Genomic DNA, 14828 nt, shown 5'->3' with positions numbered 1-14828 from the left:
CGTGCATCTTGAAACAAAAGTTCGCAACGGCAGCCAGATGCTGCGAGGCCCGCGGTTTCCCGGGCTGTGGGACGTGATTACAATGTCCGGGCACAGAGAGTGCCCCAGGCCCGGCGGGCAGCCCCGGCTGTGGAGGCATCGCCTGAGTGGGGCGGGGTAGCAGGGCGCATGCGGGTGGGGACCGCCTGAGCAGTGGGGACCCAGGCTAATAAAGTGCCAGGGTCCCTGGGTCCTGCTTCTGGTGTCCTTCCCAGGAACTGGATCAACCAGGGGACCTTGGAATTTCAGCATCTGGCGGTTGGAGGCCAGGAAGCCTCCCCCTCCCCAGAATCCTGGCATTTCAGCCTTAGGCCTTGCTAGAGAATTGGCGGCTCCGGTGCTTGGGAAATCAGTTTTGGAGCCGGCTGGCTGAGGTTCCGTGTTCATGGAGAGGTGTCCTGCTTCCACCTCCAGTAAAAGTGCTGAGATTATAGATGTGAGCCACCACACCCAGCCCCATCTCTATTTTTATTTAAAATATATGTGTGTATATATAAATGCAAAAATAGATGTGACTTGCCACTGGTCTGTGGGACTCAAAACAATCCACGTGTCTGGAAGTGTCTGTTGCTGCTATTGTGGAAGTTTCTTTACGACTTGTCTGTTGCTTGGTGCTGGGCTACAAGAATGTAAGCATTTTTTTTTTTGAGATGGAGTTTCACTCTTGTTGCCCAGGCTGGAGTCCAATGGCGCGATCTCAGCTCACTGCAACCTCCGCCTCCTGGGTTCAAGCAATTCTCCTGCTTCAGTTTCGCAAGTAGCTGGCATTACAGGCATGTGCCGCCACCACACCCAGCTAATTTTTATTAGCAGAGACAGGGTTTCACCATGTTGGTCAGGCTGGTCTTGAACTCCTGACCTCAGATGATCCGCCCGCCTCAGTCTCCCAAAGTGCTGGGATTACAGGTGTGAGCCACTGCATCCGGCCAAGAATGCAAGCATTTTAAAGGAAGAGTCTCTTGGAGAAACTTAGGAATTTTATAGCCATTTTTAAGGATTCAACTGGGTCATGTTCTGAATTCCACATTAAAGCAAATGAGAATATTCACATGTTGTGGACATGGCCAACTGCCATTCGGCACAGGCTTCCAACCATGTCATTTTAGCCTAAAAGAGACTCTACAAATGTCAGTCATATGAAAATGAGAACGTTTGAGGGACTTTCTGTTGTATTTTTTCCCTTCCATATTTGAGAGAAACACAGGTACTGCAGAAGTGGTTCAGCAGACTGAATTAGGGCAATTCCATTTCAAATCTGACTTGTGTGTCCATGTGATTTTTTTCATAATCAGTGAAGCTTCACAGTGTGATTTTGTTTTATTTTATTTTATGTATTTATTTATTTAGAGAGGGAGTCTCGTGCTGATGCCCAGGCCAGAGTGCAGTGGCACAGTCTTGGCTCACTGCAACCTCCGTCTCCTGGATTCAAGCGATTCTCCTGCTTCAGCCTCCTGAGTACCTGGGATTACAGGCATCCACCACCACACCCAGCTAATTTTTATATTTTTAGTAGAGACAGGGTTTCACCATTTTGGCCAGGCTGTTCTCGAACTCCTGACCTCAAGTGATCCACCTTCCTCGGCTTCCCAAAGTGTTGGGATTACAGGCGTGAGCCACCGCAGCCGGCCGATTTTGTTTTATTTTAAGGAAATAGGGCCAGGCACAGTGGCTCACACCTTTAGTCCCAGCTACTTGGGAGGCTGAGGTGGCTTGCTTGAGCCCAAGAGGTCGAGGCTGCAGTCAGCTATGATTGAGCCACTGCACTCCATCCTGGAAAACAGAATGATACCTTGTCTCATAAAAAAAAAAAATTTTGAATCAGTGAAAGAAAATGAAATAACATCTGTTCTTCAGTAAAGTTTAATAGTTTTCTGCTTAATTATATTAATTTTATCCCTAGAAATGTACTTTTGTTGCTATTGTGAAAGGTATTCTTTGTTAGGTTTTTTTTGTTTGTTTGTTTTTGAGACAGAGTCTCACTGTGTCACCCAGGCTGGAGTACAGTGGTGCAGTCTTGGCTCACTGCAACCTCTGCCCCCCAGGTCCAAGTGATTCTCCTGCCTCAGCCTCCTGGGTAGCTGGGATTAGAGGCATCTGCCACCATACCCACCTAATTTTTTGTATTTTTAGTAGAGACAGGGTTTCAACTTGCTGGCCAGGGTGGTCTCAAACTCCTGACCTCAAATGATCTGCCTACCTCAGCCTTGAAAACTGCTGGGATTACAGATGTGAGCCACCACACCTGGCTGTCTGTTAAGTTTTTCTAATTGGTTATTGCTTGTATAAGAAAGGAAGAATATTGACTTTTCTTTTTTACTATTGACTTTCATGTATTAACTTCTTTGCCACTTTATTGAATTCTTATTAATTTAGTAATGTTTCAGTGGATGCTACTAGGTTTTATAAACATGCTGTTGTGTTGCAAAAAATTATTTTGATTGTTTCTTTCTAATATTTTATGTCTCTTATTTTTCTTAATGTGTGGGCTAGAGAATGTTTGGAATTAGGCTAAGTAATAACAGTGATGGTAGAAATTCTCGTTTTGTCCCTAATGTTTACAGTGGGTTTCAGTTAGGATTTTTTTTTTTTTTTTTGAGACGAAGTCTCGCTCTCTCATCCAAGCTGGAGTGCAATGGCTCAATCTCAGCTCACTGCAACCTCCGCCTCCTGGGCTCAAGCTGTTCTCCTGCCTCAGCCTCCTGAGTAGCTGGGATTATAGGCACCTGCCAGCATGCCTGGCTAATTTTTGTATTTTTAGTAGAGACGGGGTTTCACCACATTGGCCAGGCTGGTCTCGAACTCCTGGCCTCAAGCAATCCACCTGCCTCGGCCTTCCAAAGTGCTGAGATTACAGGTGTGAGCCACCGTGCCTGGCCAGTTAGATAATTTTTTTATCCCACTAAGTACATTAATCTACCCTAGTTTACTCAGTTTCAAATTCAGGATCACATATATAATTTAATCAAAATCCTCTTTGACTTTTATGAGGTGAACATAAGATTGGAGTGCAGTGATGTGATCATGGCTCACTGCAGCCTCAACCTCCTGGGCTCAAGTGATCCTCCTCCTGCCTCAGCACGCCTGGCTAATTTTTTATTATTTGTAGAGATGAGGTTTCACTATGTTGTCCATGCTGGTCTCAAACTCCTGGTCTCAAGTGATTCTCCCACCTTGGCCTCCCAAAGTGCTGGGATCACAGGCATGAGTCACTACACCTGACCCCTTTTAACCACCATGCCCAGCTATTTTATTTTTTTATTTTTTTAATTTTTAATGGAGACGGGGTTTCACCATGTTGGCCAGGCTGGTCTGGAACACCTGACCTCAAGTGATCTACCTACCTCAGCCTCCCAAAGCGCTGGGATTACAGGTGTGAGCCACCATACCCAGCCTACGGCTAAGTTTAAAGAAAAGAGGCATAGTCAGCTGGGTGCAGTGGCTCATGCCTGTAATCCCAACACTTTGGGAAGCTGAGGTGGGAGGATCACCTGAGGCCAGGAGTCCGAGACCAGCCTAGGCAACATAGGAAGACTCTGTCTTTACGAAAAATAACAATATTGGCTGAGTGTGATGGTGCACACCTATAGTCCCCTCTACTGGAGAAGCTGAAGTGGGAGGATGACTTGAGCCCAGGAGTTCAAGGCTGCAGTGAGCTATGATTGCACCATTGCACTCCACCCTGGACGACAGAGCAAGACCCTCATCTCTTAGAAAAAGAAGGCACAGCAAAGTTGTATATTTAGTACAAATCCATTTTTGTAAGACAAGTGTTTGTGTGTCTATACGTTGAACACGCAAAAACAGGAGAAGCTTTAATGTAGAAGTTGTGTAAAGAGGTTACACAGTCACTTGGGAAGACATAATTGAGCAATCTATGTGCTCACCTTTCTTGCAGCTTGGGGGGGCCAGCACTTGTAGGGGTGGGGATGGGGCGACAGGGCAAAACCCCATCTCTGTTAAAAAATACAAAAATGAAATTAGCTTGTGGCATGTGCCTGTGGTCCCAGCTACTTGGGAGGCTGAAGTAGGAGGATTGCTTGAGCCCGGAGAAGATGAGGCTGCAGTGAGCCGCGATCACACCACTGCACTCCAGCCTAGGCAACCAAGTGAGACCCTGCCTCAAAGATAAAATAAAATAAAATGCCTTTATAACATGGTTAAGGGTCTTCTTGGCAAAGGAAACCTGTATCTGGGGACTGTTATGACAGTCCTACCCTCAGGGTCTGTGCTGGGAAACTTGTCCGGGTCCTGAGGGAGGCCTAGAATTGCAAGTCTGAGCCCCTGAATATCTGCGGTGTTTGCAGTATAGTTGAATGTATAGGCCATAGACTGGTCTCAAACTCCTGGGCTCAAGTGATTTACCTGCCTGGTCTTCACAAAGTGCTGGGATTACAGATGTGAGCCATGATGCGCAGACACAAAGAAATTTTTAAGCAAAAAATTAACTTCAACTCTCACTTTTACTGAAGCAACACAACATTTAAAAACATAGGCATGGGGTGCAGTGGCTCACACCTGTAATCCCAGCACTCTGGGAGGCTGAGGCAGATGGATTGCTTGAGCTCAGGAGTTTGAGACCAGCCTGGGCAATGTGGTGAAACTCCATCTCTACTAAAAATACAAAAATTAGCTGGGCGTGGTGGCACATGCCTGTAATCCCAGCTACTTGGGAGGCTGAGGCACGAGAATCACTTGAGCCTGGGAGGTGGAGGTTGCAGTGACCCGAGATCGCAACATTGCACTCTAGCCTGGGCAATGGGAGTGAAACCCTGTTTTTAAAAAAAAAAAAAAAAAAAAATCTATGGCCGGGCACAGTGGCTGACATCTGTAATCCCAGCACTTTGGGAGGGCGAGATGGGTGGATCACCTGAGGTCAGAAGTACAACAATTAGCCAGACGTTGTGGTAGGTGCCTGTAATCCCAGCTCTTTGAGAGGCTGAGGAAGGAGAATTGCGTGAACCTGGGAGGCAGAGGTTGCAGTGAGCCGAGATTGTGCCACTGCGCTCCAGCCTGGGCTACAGAGCAAGACTCCATATAAAAAAAACTACATAAATTAAGAAAATAAATTCCCCCACTTTGAAAATCACTATAAGTTTTTCTTTATTCTGCCTTTTTAGAAACAGGTTCACAATTGACATATTACTGTTATGCACATATATGGTTTTCAATCACATTTTATAGTATCTGACCTCATTTTTCTTTAAGGATTTTATCCTGGAACATTACAGTGAAGATGGCTATTTATATGAAGATGAAATCGCGGATCTTATGGATCTGAGACAAGTAAGTTTTTGTGTGCAGCAGAGAGGGGAGGGTAGCTTTTCCAAGTCTTCAGGGAACCCCATTATTGCATGCTTGTGGTCTTAACAGAATTGGGAGCAGATTGAGGTGATGGTTGTGGGGTGCTGGAATCATCCATTCCACTTGCTGCATAAGAAAACTGTAGAAGGAGGCCGGGCACAGTGGTTCACGCCTATGTAATCCCAGCACTTTGGGAGGCAGAGGCGGGTGGATCACCTGAGGTCAAGAGTTCCAGACCATCCTGGCCAACATGGTGAAACCCTGTCTCTACTAAAAATTCAAAAATTAGCTGGGCGTGGTGGTGCATGCTGGTTAATTCCAGCACTTTGGGAGGCTGGAGCAGGTGGATCACCTGAGGTCAGAAATTTGAGACCAGACTGGCTAACATCGCAAAACCCTGTTTCTACTAAAAATACAAAAACAAGCCGGACGTGGTGCTACATGCCTGTAATCCCAGCTACTCAGGAGGCTGAGGCAGGAGAATCACTTGAACCTGGTAGGTGGAAGTTACAGTGAGCCAAGATCGCACCACTGCACTCCAGCTTGGGTGACAGAGCGAGACTCCGTCTCAAAAAAAAAAAAAAAAAAAAAAAGGAAAACCATAGAAGGGGAGAGACCTGCCTCCTGGCAGGGCTGGGACTGGGTTCCAGGATTTCTGACTTCCTCCCAGGTTCTTTCCACCCCTCCTAGAGTTTATGATGCCAGCAGTGAGGTCATCATACTGCAGAAATAGTTATAGGCACCTGCTGGTATGTGCCTGTAACTATTTAGCCCTTCTGGGAAGGGCTGTCAGCTGTGTCCTCCTCTGCTCATGCCCTCTGGGGTTCTTTTCCTCGCAGGCTTGTCGGATGCCCAGCTGGGATGAGGCCAGGGTGGAACTGCTGATGACATACTTCATCCAGCTGGGCTTTGTCGAGAGTCAGTTCTTCCCGCCCACGTGGCAGATGGGACTCCTGTTCACCTGGTAGGTGCTTGAGGTCTGCGCTGGCGCTTCACGTGTTATAGTAGCCACAGTTTCGGAGCCTCAGCATCACAGACATCCCTCTGTGGGCACCTCAGCCCCTTTTCCTATCTTGCATTTATCTGGGGTGCACCCCTGTACACCTCAGCCCCCCTTCCTATCTTGCATTTATCCAGGGAAGTCTAGAAAGATGTCAATACGTTGGTATTTATTTATGAAGGTGATCCGAGGGGAGATGGCTCCAACAGACTGTGGCCTCTTGCCTCTCAGAACAAGCGAGCCAAGGAGAAGAGACATTTTTCTTGCTTGTTATATCAGTGGGGAAGCACATGGCTCTGAAGTGGAATTAGCCAGAAGCAAGATTCTTGTCTCAGATTGGACTGGGGCATACATGTGTATGTGTGAGTGAGTGAGTGAGTGAGAGAGAGAGAGAGAGAGAGAGAGAGAGAGAGAGAGAATCAGGTCTTGTCCAGTGAGACAGAAGCACCAAACAGAAATAGAGAAGGTTTCTTTTGAAGTGGGGTCTCACTGTGTTGCCCAGGCTAGTCTTGAATTCCTGGGCTCAGGTGATATTTCTGCCTCAGCCTCCTGAGTAGCTGGGACTATAGGCATGAGCTACACCCTCAGCTTAGATCAGATTTAGAAAATGGAAGTAGAGCATTTGATTCTTCTCCACAATTGGCATTTTCAGACAAGATCAGGCACGTCAGGTTGGTACGGCCGTAGACCCAATTGGTATCTTCAAAGATTAGTATACTTTAAATACTTGGGAGGCCGGGTACAGTGGTTCACACCTATAATGCCAACACTTTGGGAGGCTGAAGCAGGCAGATCACTTGAGCCCAAGAGTTTGAGACCAGCCTGGGCAACGTGGCAAAACCCCATATCTACAAACAATACAAAAATTTGCTGGGTACGATGGTATGCACCTGTAGTCCCAGGTACTCGTGAGGCTGAGGCAGGAGAATCACTTGAGCCTGGGAGGCAGAGGTTGCAGTGAGCCGAGATCACACCACCGCACTCCAGCCTGGGTGATAGGAGTGAAACCCTGTTTCAAAAAATAAAAAAAAAAGGCTGGGTGCGGTGGTTCACACCTGTAATCCCAGCACTTTGGGAGGCCGAGGCAGGTGGATCACAAGGTCAGGAGTTCGAGACCAGCCTGTCCAATATGGTGAAACCCTGCTTCTACTACAAAATACAAAAATTAGCTGGGCATGGTTGTGCATGCCTGTAGTCCCAGCTACTTGGGAGGCTGAGGCAGGAGAATTGCTTGAACCCGGGAGGCAGAGGTTGCAGTGAGCCAAGATTGTGCCACTGCACTCCAGCCTGGGCGACAGAGTGAGACTCTGTGTCAAAAAACAAAAAACAAAAAAACCCAAAACACCAAAAACCTAAAAAAAAAGTACTTTGGAGATGCTGCACCCCTTCTCTGAGTGTCGTTAGGAGTGTCAGTGAAAGGAGAATACATCCTAGAAGGTCGGGGCGTATCAGAATTGAATGTTCCTATAGCAGATGGTTGGCTACTGATGCCTTCCTCACGGAAAGCAAAGGAAAGGGGGATGACTTTTCCTAGCAATGCACCAGGCTGTCTGCATGGTGAAAGGTGGTTTCTCCTTAGTCATGAATTAGGGAGAAGCTGTCTGCACACCCCTTGGTTCATGAGTAAACTTTAAAACAAGTCCTAGGGCCAGGTGCGGTGGCTCACACCTGTAATCCTAGCACTTTGGGAGGCCGAGGTGGGTGGATCACCTGAGGTTGGGAGTTCGAGACCAGCCTGACCAACTTGTCTCTACTGAAAATACAAAAATTAGCCAGGTGTGGTGACAGGCGCCTGTAATCCCAGCTACTCGGGAGGCTGAGGCAGGAGCATTGCTTGAACCTGGGAAGCAGAAGCTGCAGTGAGCCGAGATGGCGCCACTGCACTCTAGCCTGGGTGAAAGAGCAAAACTTTGTCTCAAAAAATAAAATAAATAAATAAATAAATAAATAAATAAATAAATAAATAAATAAAACAAGTCCTAGGCTGGGTGTGGTGGTTCACATCTGGAATCCCAGCATGTTGGGAGGCCAAGGTGGGTGGATCACTTGAGCCCAGGAGTTTGAGACCAGTCTAGGCAACACAGTGAGACCCCATCTCTACAAAACAATTAGAGAAAATTTGCCAGGCATGGGTGGCGCATGCCTGTAGTCCCATCTACTTGGGAGGCTCAGATGAGAGGATCGCTTAATCCCAGGAGGTTGAGGCTGCAGTGAGTCATGATCATGCCACTGCACTCCAGCCTAGGCAACAGAGTGAGACTTTGTCTGAAAAAATAAAAAAGTAAAACAAAACAAATCTTGAGGTTTTAGATTTCAGAAAGAATTATGAGGGGTTAGTAATTGCCGTATTTCATTTAGGAGAAGCTATATATATATATATATATATATATATATATACACACACACACACACACACACACACACACACACATATGTACACACACACACATTTTTCTTTTTTCTTTTTTTTTGAGATGGAGTCTCACTCTGTCGCCCAGGCTGGAGTGTGGTGGTGTGATCTCAGCCTACTTCAACCTCTGCCTCCCAGTATCAAGCCATCTTCCCACCTCAGCCTCCCAAGTAGCTGGGCTTAAAGGTACATGCCACCAACATGTATTTTTGGTAGAGAGGGGTTTCACTATATTGCCCAGGCTGGTCTCCAACTCCTGAGCTCAAGCCATCCACCTGCCTTGGCCTTTAAAGTGCTGGGATTACAGGTGTGAGCCACCACGCCTGGCCCCAATTTTTTTTTTTGTTTAAAGATAGGCTTTATTATTTGGAGTGGCACATTTCTTTTCTTACAAAGACCAGGTGTTGTTGTGTTGCCCAGGCTGGTCTCGAACTCCAGGACTCAAGCAGCCTCAGCCTCCCAAAGTGCTAGGATTACAGGCATGAGCCATTGTACCAGCCTGGTACTTTTTTTTTTTTTTTTTTGAGATGGAGTCTCACTCTGTCGCCCAGGCTGGAGTGCAGTGGTGCGATCTCGGCTCACTGCAAGCTCCGCCTCCTGGGTTCATGCTATTCTCTTGCCTCAGCCTCCTCCCGAGTAGAGGGGAATACAGGCGCCCGCCACCACACCTGGCTAATTTTTTGTGTTTTTAGTAGGGATGGGGTTTCACTGTGTTAGCCAGGATGGTCTCGATCTCCTGACCTCGTGATCTGCCCACCTTGGCCTCCCAAAGTGCTGGGATTACAGGTGTGAGCCACGGCGCCCGGCCTTTTTTTTTTTTTTTTCTAGACAGAGTCTCCCTGTGTCACCTAGGCTGGAGTGCAGTGGCATGATCTTGGCTCACTGCAACCTCTGCCTCCTGGGTTCAAGTGATTCTTCTGCCTCAGCCTCCTGAGTAGCTGGGACTACAGGTGTGCACCACCACGCCTGGCTAATTTTTGTATTTTTAGTAGAGATGGGGTTTCACCACGTTGGCCAGGCTGGTCTCAATCCCTGGCTTTGTGATCTGCCTGCCTCGGGCTCCCAAAGTGCTGGGATTACAGGCGTGAGCCATCGCACCCGGCACATTTTTTTTTTTTTTTTTTTAAATAATTGAGGAACTTACCTGACACACATTATCACCCAGAGTCCATAGTTTCCGTTAGGGTTCATTCTTGCACTTGTGTATTCTGCGGCTCAGGTAAACACTATTTAGAGCAACAACAATATCAAAAACACAAGCCAACAGTTCACCAAGAGAAACAACCATTAACCCCATGGAAATGGTCTTTCAAGAACATCAGCACTTAAATCCTCCAAATCTGCCTGCCTCAGCACCTGTTGTCTTGAACTGTCCTCCTGTGTGTTCTAATCACTCCTAAACACGGGGCCTGCACTGTGGGAGATCCAAGCTGTGCCAGGTGGAGGGAGCAGGACAACTGCTACCAGGTTGTTTGTGTGGATGCCGAGGCGACCCGAGCAGGTGTAAACTCCCACCTGTGGGCCAGAAAAGAGAGCACAGGAGACATGTCCTGGGCATAGGGTGAGGGAGAGCTGTGGGGGCTCTGGGTTCTGAGGAGGGTTCTGGCCTGGCAGGGACAAGACCAACCAGCACGTGAGGCCAGGCTGGAGTCTGGACCTCTGAGGCTGCAAGGGTCATGGGCTGCTTGGCCCAAGGGGCTGTCCTGGTTCTCTATGGAGTAATTTCAAACATTCCTTCTTCCTCCCATCCCCCTCCTCTCTTTCTGGGGTGGATCCACTCCCAGAGCCTGCAACTCCCAAATCCTCTTTGACGGGTCCTCGGCTTCGCTCTGCATCCGTCCTGAGAATCGATCTTCCAATTGCATCCTCTTCTCTTCTGCTGTGTCTAAGCTGCTGTGAAGCCTCCTGCTGTAATTTACTGTTTTATATTTAATATTGTAGCGTACATCTGTTCTGTTTCCTTCATCATAAGTGCTTCATTTCATGCTCAGCATCTGAGAACACAAGGCCTTGTGAGCTGTCACTTCCTTCCATTCTCTGTTTCCTTCCTCCTATCCCCATGTTTGCTCATCATGTCCAGTCTCCTGCCATCCTGAACGCTTCTGATGGAAGGTCCAAGATGTCTCATGAGCATTGTGAAGATTCTTTGTAATGTGACATTGTTCCAGGCAGGAATTCTCCCTCACCCACCCCTGGAAGTCAAGTATAGGCAGATTGCCACGCTTAATCAAAGACTGAGCTAACTTAACAGTGGCTTTGGTTTTAAGGTTTGTCCAATCCCCAGGGCACAGGATTTCAGGGAGTTCAGGTGACAGTCTGGGTGTTACCCTTCAGGAGGTTGTAAAGTCCGTTTCATTTAGTCTACACCACAGACTGTGGAAAATATATATATATATATATATAGTGCTGTCCCTCTAGAGAACCCTAATATGTATATATAATATATATACCATGCCCTGTCATTAAGATCAATGGGAAACTACAACAGTGTATATATATATATATATATAAAATATATAATATAATATATAATAATATAATAATATAATATATTTATAATATATACTATATATATTATATATATATTGGAGTTTATTGAGGAGTATTAAACTCACACAATCACAAGGTCCCACAGTAGGCCACCTGCAAGCTGAGGAGCAAGGAATCCAGTCCGAGTCCCAAAGCTGAAGAACTTGAAGTCCGATGTTCAAGGGCAGGAAGCATCCAGCACAGGAGAAAGATGTAGGCTGGGAGGCTAAGCCAGTCTAGTCTTTTCCTGTTTTCTGCCTGCTTTATATCCTGGTCACAGTGGCAGCTGATTAGGGTGCCCACCTAGAATAAGGGTGGGTCTGCCTTTCCCAGCTCACTAGCTCAAATGTTAATCTCCTTTGGCAGCACCCTCACAGACACACCCAGGATCAATACTTTGCGTGCTTCAATCCAATCAAGTTGACATTCAGTATTAACCATCACAAGTCCACCCCTTGTCAACTTGAACCCATACAAATCTCCTGAGGTCATACGTAATCTTCAAATAAAGACAATAATAAGGTCATAATTATACCTAATGTAATACAACTATCTTTTGTACAACCAGAAATGCACCAATCCCCAACCCAAATGCTATTATGTAAAGTTAAGAACACTTAAATGCTGATATGAAGTCAATAAATTTTATGTCACATGATAAAGGAAAAAGAAATAAAATGAAGGAATTTTCTTAGTACAAGCATATACATGGACAAACATATTTTTAACAAAAGAATAAGGAAATACTGAAGACAATTACAGTCCTCATTTCTGCAACTGATCGCGTGGTTGTAGCTGGTATTGATGACTACCTTCTACTACCCATTCTGTGTTCCCTTTGCCTTCAGCAAGCGTCGCAGCAGGTCGTGCTTTTTTTCCTAGTGGAGTGACACAAACCTTCATTCCTGAAGGGTCTGGGCCATTTGTAGTCCTGCCTGGATTGGGCTGTTGTAGTTTCCCATTGATCTTAATGACAGGGCATGGTAATGCTAAGAGACGCCCCAATGGATCTCCTGTATTCCATACATACTCTTCCTTACCTCCATTGTGGAGTAGTAGACTGATTGCATCTTGATAGTCCAGGTCAGCCACCCAGCTAACACTGTAACTCCCTTCTTAGCCTGTGGACTTAAAGGTAGGAGGAACCCAAAGTGTCCAGGTGGCAATCTTAACTTCCAGTTTAATGGAATTGTTGTTGTGTCTCCTGATGGCAGCATTATTCCCACTGGAACTAAGACCTCCAGGCCAACAGAATGTAATGTCATGGGAACAAGAAGCAAAAATTGTGCTAGTGAATCACCAGGGGTGATGGTGAGTGGTGCCACTTCCACTTCTGCCCCTTGATTCCAGGATCCATGAATTATGGCTATGGGAGAAACAGTACCATATATTGGATGCTGGTTCAGAGCATACACGGCCTTCTGGAGAGCTTTGCCCCAGCCCTGCAAAGTATTGGAGCCTAGTTGGCATTGTAATTGTGACTGTGAAAGGCCATTCCATTTTTCTATCAATCCAGCTGCTTCAGGATGATGGGGAACATGGTAAGACAAGTGAATCCCATGAGCATGAGCCCACTGGCACACGTCTTTAGCCGTAAAAGGAGTGCCTTGGTCAGAGGCAATGCTATGTGGAATACTGTGACAGTGGATAAGGCATTCCATGAGTCCACAGATGGTAGTCTTGGCAGAAGCATTACATGCAGGATAGGCAAACCCGTATCTGGAGTAAGTGTCTATTTCAGTGAGGACAAACCTCTGCCCTTTCCAGGATGGAAGAGGTCCAATATAATCCAAGAGACACAGAGCCAAACCAGATCATGCCACCCCAGCCCCTCCCAAATCTCATGTCCTCTTTGCATTTCAAAACCAATCATGCCTTCCCAACAGTACCCCAGCATCTTCACTCATGTCAGCATTAACTCAAAAGTCCAAGTCCAAAGTCACATTGGAGACAAGGCAAGTCCCTTCCATCTAAGAACCTGTAAAATGAAAAACAAGTCAGTTACTTCCAAGAAACAATGGGGGTACAGGCATTAGATAAATGCTGCCATTTCAGATGGGAGAAATGTGTGAGAAACGTGTTCTGAGGGGGGCATATTCCTCAGTGCAAGAACCTCTGTCCACAAACGTTCATAAATAGAGCAAGGCATGCATGTCCAGAAGCAGGATTAGGGCATGGAACATCAGTATCACACTCTTGTATGGCTGATATGTCATTTAGCTTCCATTTCTTATCATGGATCAAACTTTGAGCTATGAAATGCTCTATCTCATGAATATGCAAATAACCTGAGATCCACTGAGGTAAATATGGATATGTCTGTGCTCTGAAAGCATCACCCAACAACCATATCGCTCCTCTAGAGAATCCCCTGAGAGCACGGCTCCTCACCATGGACTGGACCTGGAGGGTCATCTTCTTGGTGGCAGCAGCCACAGGTAAGGGGCTCCCAGGTCCCAGTGATGAGAAGGGGATTAAGTCCAGTCAAAGGGGCTTCATCCACTTCTGTGTCCTCCCCACAGGTGCTCACTCCCCGGTGCAGCTGGTGCAGTCTGGGGCTGAGGTGAAGAAGCCTGGTCCTCAGTGAAGGTCTCCTACAAGGCTTTACAAGCTCTGCTATGCAGTGAGTGCAACAAGCCCATGGACAAGGCCTTGAGTGGATTAGATGGATCATCGCTGGCAATGGTAACACAGGCTATGCACAGAACGTCCAGGGCAGAGTCAACATGACCACATACATGCCTACGAACACAGCCTACATGGAGCTGAGCAGCCTGAGATCTGAGAACACGGCCGTGTATTACTGTGTGAGAGACACAGTGTGAAAACCCACATCCTGAGAGTGTCAAAAACCCCAGGAAGGAGGCAGCTGTGCTGGCATAGAGGAGATGACAAAGATTATTAGATTGAAGACTTTCTTAGAAAATGATATTAAGTCATTAACAAGAAGGAACAATATAAATGTGTATTTGAGAAATTTTAGTTATTTGGGAGATTTTTCATACCTTTATTCTGTAAGCAAATTTCAGGGTTTGGAGAATGAATCAAATGAATAAAGCTGATATAGAATTTCCTCTGAAGGTATCTTTGTAAACATCAATTTCTGAATCAGTGTTGTAAATATTTTGGAACACAGACACAAGTTCACATTTTAACTCTACCTTTTTATCTATTAAAAAACACCAAAAATAGGCTGGGCGCGGTGGCTCATGCTTGTAATCCCAGGACTTTGGGAGGTTGAGGTGGGCAGACTGCAAAGTCAGGAAATCAAGACCACCCTGGCTAACATGGTGAAACCCTGTCTCTAGTAAAAAAATACAAAAAATTAGCCGGGCGTGGTGGCGGGCGCCTGTAGTCCCAGCTACTTGGAAGGCTGAGGCAAGAGAATGGCGTGAACCCAGGAGGCGGAGCTTGCAATGAGCTGAGATCACGCCACTGCACTCCAGCCTGGGCGACAGAGCCAGACTTGGTCTCAAAAAAAAAAGAACCAAAAATATCTCATTTCATGAATGTAGCATTTTGAATTCCCACTATCAATGCATGATAGTT

The 14828-nt window shown here is 46.4% G+C and overlaps 1 pseudogene across 1 annotated transcript; it reads left to right on the top strand.

The window, feature by feature from the left end:
* Positions 1-13616: 13616 nt before the first annotated feature.
* Positions 13617-14472, top strand: LOC100587613 (annotated as a pseudogene). Its single transcript, XR_001115080.2, has 2 exons — positions 13617-13717; positions 13802-14472. The product of XR_001115080.2 is annotated as an immunoglobulin heavy variable 1-18-like (transcript).
* Positions 14473-14828: the final 356 nt, after the last annotated feature.

The sequence above is a fragment of the Nomascus leucogenys genome, chromosome 14 (assembly GCF_006542625.1).
Source record: "Nomascus leucogenys isolate Asia chromosome 14, Asia_NLE_v1, whole genome shotgun sequence".
Classification (NCBI taxonomy): Eukaryota; Metazoa; Chordata; class Mammalia; order Primates; family Hylobatidae; genus Nomascus; species Nomascus leucogenys.
Note: the sequence above shows the minus strand (reverse complement) of the source record. Positions and strands in the feature narration are given on the sequence as shown.